The following is a 10,502-nucleotide window of genomic DNA, read 5'->3' on the forward strand; positions in this document are numbered from 1 at the left end:
CAATCAAGCAAACAACAAAAAAAAGGTGAAAATACTATCTTGTGGTCCATATTCAGTTCCCCCAGTCCTCTCTTTGAATGTAGATGCTCTCACCATCACAAGTCTATTGGAACTAGTCTGAATTATCTCATTGTTGAAGAGATCCACTTCCATCAGAACTGATCTTTACATAATCTTCTAGTTACTGTAAACAATTGATGTGGGCTTTGCTCCCTTTAAGAAATTAATCCTTTCAGATCTGTTTATTTTTTATTCCCAGCCCCTCCTAGCTGATTATCAATTCAAGAAGCTTTGATTTACTTTTGATTTACAAATCCTGTCAAAAGTACCCTTTTGAATTCCAATAGGAGACCCAGGCTCTCACAACTCCCTCCCTCCCCCCTCAGATCAGAGCCAACTTGGGACTGTACTCACAGGAGCCTTTGGCTAAATCTCTCATTATAAAAGAGCCAGGCTGGAGCTCTCTCTTTGCAGAGGTCCTAACATGGCAGCCTTACACCTGGCATGCCAAGTGTCCCTGCCCATTGGAATCCTGTTTCCGGTGCCCTCTTCTCTTAACACCTTTTACTAACTAGACTTTAACCTTACTTCCAAACCCCATAATAAATCTCTTTTATCCATCTAGATTTTCAGGTCTGTAAATTCCTTTACAGGGGACTCTGAGATACCATTAGACCTCATTTAACTCCATATCCTTGTGCGGAATCCAAAGGAGTTGCAGGGGAGCTCTATTTGACTTCCTCTACCCAGAACCTGCCACTAGACCTCTATTAAACCCTAATTTCATTTAGGTACCCCAATTCTAGACCTCATCACAATGTTCTCTTGGTTCTATTCACTTCGCTCAGCATCTATTCTTCTAAGTCTCTCCAAGCCTCTCCCCTTCTAATTTTAATTATCCATTTCTTGTTCTGTGCCTCTCATCTCCCTTATTAGAATGTAAGCTTCTTATCAAACCATTCTCCAATTGATAAATGGTCAAAGGATATGAACAGACAATTCTCAGATGATGAAATTGAAACTATATCCACTCATATGAAAGAGTGTTCCAAATCACTACTGATTAGAGAAATGCAAATTAAGACAACTCTGAGATACCACTACACACCTATCAGATTGGCTAAGATGACAGGAACAAATAATGATGAATGTTGGAGGGATGTGGGAAAACTGGGACACTGATACATTGTTGGTGGAGTTGTGAAAGAATCCAGCCATTCTGGAGAGCAATTTGGAACTATGCCCAAAAAGTTATCAAACTGTGCATACCCTTTGAACCAGCATTGCTGCTATTGGGATTATATCCCAAAGAAATACTAAAGAGCGGAAAGGGACCTGTATGTGCCAAAATGTTTGTGGCAGCAATTTTTGTTGTAGCTAGAAACTGGAAATTGAATGGATGTCCATCAATTGGAAAATGGTTGGGTAAATTATGGTATATGAAGATTATGGAATATTATTGCTCTGTAAGAAATGACCAGCAGGAGGAATACAGAGAGGCCTGGAATGACTTACATAAACTGATGCTGAGTGAAATGAATAGAACCAGAAGATCGCTGTACACTTCAATGCTGTATGAAGATGTATTCTGATGGAAGTGGATATTTTCAACATAAAGAAGATCCAACTCACTTCCAGTTGATCAATGATGGACAGAAACAACTACACCCAGAGAAGGAACACTGGGAAGTGAATGTAAATTGTTAGCACTACTGTCTATCTACCCAGGTTACTTATACCTTCGGAAGCTAATTATTAATGTGCAACAAGAAAATGGTATTTACACACATATATTGTATCTAGGTTATATTGTAACACATGTAAAATGTATGGGATTGCCTGTCCTAAAGGGGAGGGAGTGGAGGGAGGGGGGCATAATTTGGAAAAATGAATACAAGGGATAATATTATTTTTAAAAAATTACTCATGCATATATACTGTGGGAAAAAAATTCTAAATAAAATAAAATTTTAAAAAAAAGTAAGCTTCTTGAGGGTAGGAAAAATGTTTTTGTGTTTCTTTATATTCCCAGTGTATAATACAATACCTGGCACATAGCAGGTGCTTAAGTAGGTGCTTACTGACCACTCTTGAGTGCAACTTGCTACTTATGTGATCTTGGGTAAATCATTAAAGATTTTTTGATCTATGTTGATTATTTCTAATTTAACCTGTCTAAAGCTTGTTTGTACATAGTTGTTTGCATCTTACTCCTTCCCCTATGGAATAAAATTAAAAAGTTTTCCCAACCTCCCCCCCCCCTTTTGAGCCTCTTAAGGACTTTTCCCCTTTTTTGCATCCCCATGGCTTTGAATGATGTCTGGCACATAAGAAGCAATGAAGAACTGACTGACTCATCTGTAAAATGGGAATTAAACTAGATTAATAATTTCTTCTCCTTTCAATTCTTTAACTATGACTCTATAATTCTATAATCCTAAAGTTATATGCCTCTGTGTTCTTTATCCATCTGATCATCAGGAAAAGATGGTATATGAGGACAAAGCAATTGCTGGTCTAAATCTGGTTCAATTCTCTTACCATGTGCAAGGAATTGGGCTAAAGCCTAACACTACCAAAGAAGGGTTAGCAGCACAGGGAAAGAACATGGCTGCTGCTGCTGCTGATGATGATGATGATGATGTATGTATGTGTATGGGAAAGAGAGAGAAGGTCCTTTGTCCCTTCCTATCAGCCAATCTAGCATTAGGACTATGGATTGGAGAGCACCACTTGCTAGCCTAAGGGATACCACTGGATGATGTCCATAGTTCCTCCCCACTTTACTATCTTTCTTGGGCTAGACTGGGGACAACTTTTTAATCATTTTTTTTTTCTCTCTTCCTGGATCATCCCACTTTTTTTTCTCGGCATGAGTTAAGGATCTGGAAAATTTGTGAATACCAGTTACATACATGGATTTTGTTTTATTGATTGATTTAAATAAATTTCATTGATGCCTTTCCTCCAATGTTATTTCTAATATGCTCCTCCTACCCCATTTCTATCAATGGAAATGAGCCCTCCATTATAAAAAACATAATTTAAAGAACAAAACAAAACACCAATGCAGGGATTCCATCCAGCAATGTATATTGGGAAGAGGAGTTTATTTCATTATGTGTCTGGGGGCCATTATTGGTTTTTCAGTCTCCTAGGTTTTAGGTTTCTAAATGAAGTCTTTCCCAAACACTCCCACTCTATGGGTGCCTTCCCCTCAAAAAACTGCCTGTATTTATTTTCTATTCTGTGTACACAATTTATTGTCTTTCCTGTCAGAATGTAAGAGGGTATTGCTTTACCTTTGTACCTCAAGTGCCCAGATACATTGTTTTGTGGTGCTTATTGTTCAGTTATTTTTAATTGTGTCTATTTCCCTGCTCTATCCCTCTGCACTGGGTGGCTTCCATGCCTGGAATTATTTGCTCCCTTACCTCTGCTCCTGAAAATCCTCGGTTTCCTTCAAACCATCTTCTATCTTACTCCTTTGCCCAGCCCTCCATCCCCAAAATTACTTTGTCTTCCTTTTGTATGTATTCTGTATATTTTGGTTGTTGAACTGTTTTTCAGTTGCATTCAATTCTTTGTGACTTCACTGGAGTTTTCTTGGCAAAGATACTGGAGTGGTTTGTCATTTCCTTCTCCAGCTCATTTCACAGATGAGGAAATTGAGGCAAACAGGATGAAGTCACTCAGCTAGTGAGCATCTGAGACCAGATTTGAACTCAGAAAACATAGTCTTCCTGACTTCAGACTCACAGCTGCTTATATTTAATACATACTTATTTAATGTTGGATATAAAAACCTTGTTTATAGAAAACAGCAAATAGGTCAGTTTGACACGAAGGGAATCAGGAAAGATAGACTGGATGGCTATGAAGAAGCCAGAGAAGAATTTGTGTTTTAGCTTAGCCTTTCTTGAAAAAGAGGAGTTACTTAGAAACACCCATGAATTGGGGTTATCAATTTGACAGCTATGGGGAATATAGAATGGTCATATAAAAAAATCCCCAGTCCGGTCCCTCCCAGATTGTCCATCTAATTTTGGGGGAATGTAGTTTCCCAATTCTTGGTATAGTGGAAAGAACATGGCTTTGGGATCATGTGACCCATGTGACCAACATCAAGTCATTCCTCAATTTCCTCCAAGGGCTTTTCCAGCCTAATGTCAAATCATTTCTCATATTTATTCAGCACCTACTATGTTCCAGGCTCTAAGCTAAGTGCTAGGAATACAAAGAATGGCAAAAATAGACCTGTTTTTAAGGGGCTCACATGCAATAGAGACAGAACCATTCAAATATCTGTGTCCTTACAAGAAATGTACAGTGTGGAATGTAAATAATCTCAGAGAGAAGCCACTACAAGGCATTGCTTTATTATTGGAAATTGCTAAGAAGTTATCTGGTACATCAAGTATAAATGCTGTTGTTCAGTCATTTCAGTCATGTCCAACTCTCAATCTTATTTGGGGTTTTCTTGGCAAAGATACTAGAGTGTTTGCCATTACTTCTCCAATTCACTTACAGATGAGGAAACAGAGGCAAAGTCACACAGCTAGTAAATGTTTGAAGATTTGAACTCAGATTTTCCTGACTTTACTCCAGGATATTATCCACTATGCCCACTAATTAGTTGTGAAGGTATGAAAAAGACCTCCTGAGAAGTTTTGGTCCTTAATTTTTTCCCTCTATCTATACATATTTTTATATATGTGTATATATAGACTAGCCCCAGTTGCCTTAGGGGAAAGTACTAAAGTACCTGAGATCAGATTTGAATATTATAATAGTAATGAAAGTCAGGGTGGGTAAACAGGATTACAGAGAAGCTAAGCTATTTACCCAAGATCACAAGACAGTTAAATGATAGTCACTTCTCTGGAGTGAGAGTGATTTGGGTTGGGACAAATGTAATTGGCTAGATGACTGGCTGAGGGCTTACCAGGACTTTGCCCTAGGGGCCAGCTCCTTGACCTAGTGCTTTCAGCAGCTGTCCACGTGCAAAGCAGGGGCCCCTGATATAATCTTGGACTTGGCCATGCTTCCTCTGCTATTGGCTCAAGGTGGCAGCTGTGACTCACTTTTCCTATCTATCAATAAAAGAATGTGGCATTTACTAAAGATTGCCTTTGGGTTAAACTCAATAGATAATGACTCTAAGCTGTTTTGAACTTGGAGAACAGTGAATGTTGGGAACCACCTGAGGTGGTAGCTAGAACTTTGGACCTGAATTTGGAAGAGATGAGTTCAAATCTATTTGAAACTTTCTAAGATTGTGACTTTGAGCCACACCTAAGTGATCACAATGTGTAGAGTCTGGAAAAAGTGAGTTAAAGTATGTCTGTGTTATCCTGGATAAGTTTTTTTGTCCTCAGTTTTCTCATCTGTAAAATGGGAATAATAATAACTCTTATTTTCCAGTGTAATTGGGATGGAAAAAAAAAAGTGAAGACCTTAAAATAAAACATTAAATAAGATAACCTTAAATGCTATGTAAATGCTATTATTATATTATTTAAATGTCTTTATGTCCATTCCATTATCATTAGGTATTGCCCAGATCCTTTTGAGATCAGGACTATTGCCCACCTTCCCACCTGATCTTTTCCTGAGGCCTCAGCTACAAGTGCCTATCCTGCCCAAATTACTTTGTATTTCATATACATTCTCTCCATCTTTCTCTCTCTACACACACACACACACACACACACACACACACACACACACACACACACACAAACACATGTCCCTTCCTCTCCCATTAGAATGTAAACTCCTAATTTTAATAATTGCTTTTTAATAATTGCTTTTTTGGAAAAAGCACTAGATTTGGAGGCAGACAACCTTCCTTCAAATTCTAGCCTTGCAACTTACTATTTGTGATACCTTGAAATAACCATTTCATCTTTCTGGGCCTCTGTTTTCTAGGAAGGAAGGAAGGAAAGAAAGAAGGAAGGAAAGAAGGAAGGAAGGAAAGAAGGAAGGAAGGAAGGAAGAAAGAAGGAAGGAAGGAAGGAAGGGTGTGGTATGGAAATGGTGAGGGAACACGATTTAATAAAAAAAAAAAAAAGCTGGAGAGAGCTCTAGAGAAAAGCAAAGTTTATTGTACATTCTCTGGAGAAGGGCGTCCCACCCTTGGAGTAGACATTGAAGAGAGGAAGCACCTTTAATCCGTAACGCAAAACGCCCCCTCCCACCACTGACCCTCATCCTCATTGGCTGAGAGTCTTACATTCTAAACTTGAGATCTACCCATGAAATTGAACTTGACCAATAAGTACATAGTTGGCTTTTTTGCTGAGGTAGTGGGTTAAGTAACTTGCTTAGGGTCACACACCTAGGAAGTGTTAAGTGTCTGAGGTCAAATTTGAACTCAGGTCCTTCTGACTTCAAGGCTAGTGCTCCATCCTCTGTGCCATCTCTGTGCCCATAATTTCTATTTTTAAAATCACCTTAATAGAGCTTTGTACTATATCTCTTCCCAACCTTCCAGAAAGTAATCCATCATAATATTCTTAAAAGAGGAAGAAAGGAAAATAAACTAATTAACTTAAATAATCTAAATTAATTAGCAAAATTGATTTATTGAAAAAAATCTAATGTTATGCTACCTTCCAACTTGTGGCCCTCCACCTTTGCAAAGAATAAGGAAGAAGTATCTTCTCACATCTCTTCTTTGGCGCCAATGTGGTCATTATAATTTTGTTGTTATTCTTTGTCTCTCTATTGCCTATTGTTTTTCTGGTTCTGCTGATTTTCCTTTGTATCAGTTCATATAAGTCTTCCTACACTCCCCAGAATTTCTTGTGTTCATATTTCTTAAAGAACAATGATATCCCATTATCTTTGCCACCACAATTTGTCTGGATATTTTCCAGTTGAGAGACATCTACTTTGTTTGCCTTTTTTTGCTTTCACAAAAAGAGCAGCAATAAATATGTAAGTATATAATGGGACCATTCTGTTTTATTGTTGACTTACTTGGCTTATATGACTAACTGTGGGATCCCTGGGTCAAAGGGCACAACTATTTTAATCAGTTTCTTTTGCATATTTCTAAATCCTTTCCAGAATGGTCACACCAATTCCCAGTTAGACCAGCAGTGTATTAATCTTTCCAGCTTTCCACAACTTCCCCAACACTGACTACTTCTAATTTTGTCTTTGAGGATTTACTAGGTGTGGAGATACAACTTCAGGATTATTTTGCTTTTCATTTATCTGATTAGTGAGTTGGAACATTCTTGCATATGGTTAATAAATTGCATTGTTCTTGAGGCTTGATTATCCCTATCTTTTAAACATTTAGCTATTGAGGGATAGCTTTTGATCTTATAGATTTCTGTCATCTGCATATCTTGATATGAGACAAGTTATAAGAGACATGTGATGCTAAGATTTTTTTTTTAGTCAACCATATTCCCTCTTATCTTAATTGCAATGATTTTGCTCATTCAAAACCTTTTCAATTTCATGGAATCAGAATTAACCTTTATCCTTTGGCTAAGATTCATCCATTACCCAAAGCTATGAAAGCTATATAATAGTATTGTATAAATTTTTTCCACCTATAATAGATATGAACAGTTTCTTATTTTCATTGTATAATTCCGTATTTAATTCCAACCATTTTCCTTGCTTTTAGCTGCTCTATTGATTTGTAACATTACTGATCACTTCTCTGTAAGTCTTTCCTTGTCACATAATAGAGCCCTCCATTGTAACAAATACATCGTAATGTTCTTTTCTCTAAATTGTAACCATTCTCTTGTAGCAGATTTCTTGGAGAGCTTCTGGAGGCAGCCTTCCTTTCAGTTCAGTTCAATAGTCCCAAAATGCAGCCAGGAGTTAGAGTTAAAGTCCAGATTTTTTATTGTCTCTTCCAAAATCTTATCTCCTTCAATTGGGGCTCAGCTAGTTTTCTGGAGGCCTTCCTCTCTCCTTAATTCATTCTGTCCAAATGTCTCCAGCCAGCACAAAGCTGGATGTGGTAATGAATCTTCTCCTTGGCGCTCTCCCAAAGCTCCCTGAAGTTCTGAGAGCTTCTTGCTTATATGGTGCATACTGAATACACACCAATCATTTAATTACTAGGAAATCATTATTTGTTGTAGGATTAAATCAGTGCTAAACTAGATTTAACCTCAATTCCACTAAGTACTTTGTTTCAAGTTCTGCCTCTTAACATCTCCTTGTAGCATTAGATTTATCATACCGAATTAGATAATTGTTGTCTCTATTCATTCCAGTGACTTAGCACCTAGTAAGAATCCTAACAATACATAGTCGAGAAAAACAAATCATATCTGTCCAATCACATCTGAGTCATTCCATTCCTGTGGTTCATTACCTCTTTGCCAATGGATGAAAGACATCTTTTGCCATCCGTTACCTAATAATGAGATTGAACAGAGTTCTAAAGTGTTTTGGTGTCAAAATTTTATTATTTTAAAGTAATTATATTTATTTATTTATTATATATCACTGTTAATGACCATACCTAGGTGAAAGGGCAGGTCAATTCTCTGAGAGTTTCCACAGCTGTGAATCATAAACTTGAAGGTGTTGCAAAGCAGATGTTCCTTGTGGATAGAAAATGAAATAAATTGGAGGCAAAAAGGAAGAGGAGAGAGATCAGACAACATAACTGCCTCTCAGTTTCCTTGTATCATCATCATTAATCATCAATCATCATCTCACATGAAGAGATCCATTTTACTGGTCTGAGTTAGATCTCCAGCAGCCACTGGTAGGTGGCTCCTGTATCACAATATATTATACCTATATAACTTACATATATTATATATTATAACATGCATATATTATGTTATTTCTTTATTATTAGTTATTATAGTTATCATGTGAATTATTGATCTGATTTTATCATCTTAGTTTCTCTGAATACTTCCCTTTTATCATTTCATGTTATATATTGATAATTAATCATTTAATATTCCATGCATTACTAGTGACAATCTGTTTGGTCATCTACCAACTAATGTTCTTGCTACAGTAAATGTTGGGGCAGCTAAAGCCCTGTGTTGGAGTTCAAAAAATCAATGGTAGGGACAGCTAGGTGGTACAGTGGATAGAACATCTGCCCTGGAGTTAGGAGGACTTGAGTTCAAATATGGCCTCAACCCTTACTAGCTGGGCAAGTCACTTAATCCCAATTGCCTCCAAAAAATAAAAATTAAGAAAAACAAATTTTAAACTTAAAAAGCAATGGGAAGATTGAGTCCATATATCACTATTAAATATTTGCTAAGCACCTACTATGTATAAGGCAACTAGATAGCTCAATGAATAGTGTTTGATCTAGAGTCAGAAAAACTCATTTTTCCGAGTTCAAATCCAGTCTCAGACACTTAATAACTGTGTGACCCTGGGCAAGTCACTTAACCCTGTTTGCCTCAGTTTCCTCATCTGTAAAATGAGCCGTAAAAGGAAAATGGCGAACTATATCAGTATTTTTGCCAAGAAAACTCCATTAGGATCACAATCAGAACCTGAAAAACAACTGCACAGCAACAGTAGTAAAAATTGCTGCTATCAATATTTTTATATCCATGGGATTTTTTTTTCTCTGTCTTTAAGCTCCTATGCCTAGAGATGGTACTGCAGAGTCAGCCTGAAGGTTCCCATTAGCGACTGTTTATAGAATAATTCCAAATTGCTTTGGGTGGATCATTTCCTATCTCCAACAACGAGTTCACATGCCTATCCTTCCATAATCCTATTGAAGTAACCTTGCTTCTAGGGGAGACAGCCATGATTTTTGTGGTCTCCAGACCTTCAGTTCTAAATAATTCAATAATTCTAAATCTTCTGGCTCGGGAGTCTACCTCAAAGAACTCCCACATCCAATCTATGAATAACAATCTGTCTGATTCTGATATCTCCTGGCCTCGGGACAGTCAGGAGGACCAGATTCCAGAGGCAATAGCTAAGAGACCACTCCTCAGTTGTATCTGGTAATCTGTTGGTCAGTGATAGCCAAATTCCAGAGACCACTCCTCACTCCTACCTTTGGGCCATAAAATTAACAGTCTATAACATGCTAATTAATCATCCTAGATAAGACCTCACTTGCCTGCCTTGGGGGCAGTTTTGGGGAACCCATCCCACAAATTCATTTTCATTATGGCCAAATATCCGAGACTGAGAATGGCTGGCTCCTGGGTTCTCTGGAGGCTCATGGAGAGCTTCTCCTGACCATTGCCCCTATATTACCTAGTGTCCCTTAGGGTACAGTGACAGTTGCAAATGACCCCTGATAAAAAATGTCTCTTTGCTTCTATTTCTCTGCTAAATTCTCTTGGAATTTAGATTACAATAAACTTTGTCCCTTGACCAGGAAAAGGGGTCAAGCCTGCCAATTCTTTTGAGACACCACATAACACCAGTCTGTGACCCCAAACTTTTGGGGTCCCTTCCCAACCTCACCACCAGCCTTTGTCAATTTTGCCATCCTGATGGTTGTGAGGTTAAAAACTCAG

This window comes from Sminthopsis crassicaudata, chromosome 3, assembly GCF_048593235.1.
Source record: "Sminthopsis crassicaudata isolate SCR6 chromosome 3, ASM4859323v1, whole genome shotgun sequence".
Lineage (NCBI taxonomy): Eukaryota > Metazoa > Chordata > Mammalia > Dasyuromorphia > Dasyuridae > Sminthopsis > Sminthopsis crassicaudata.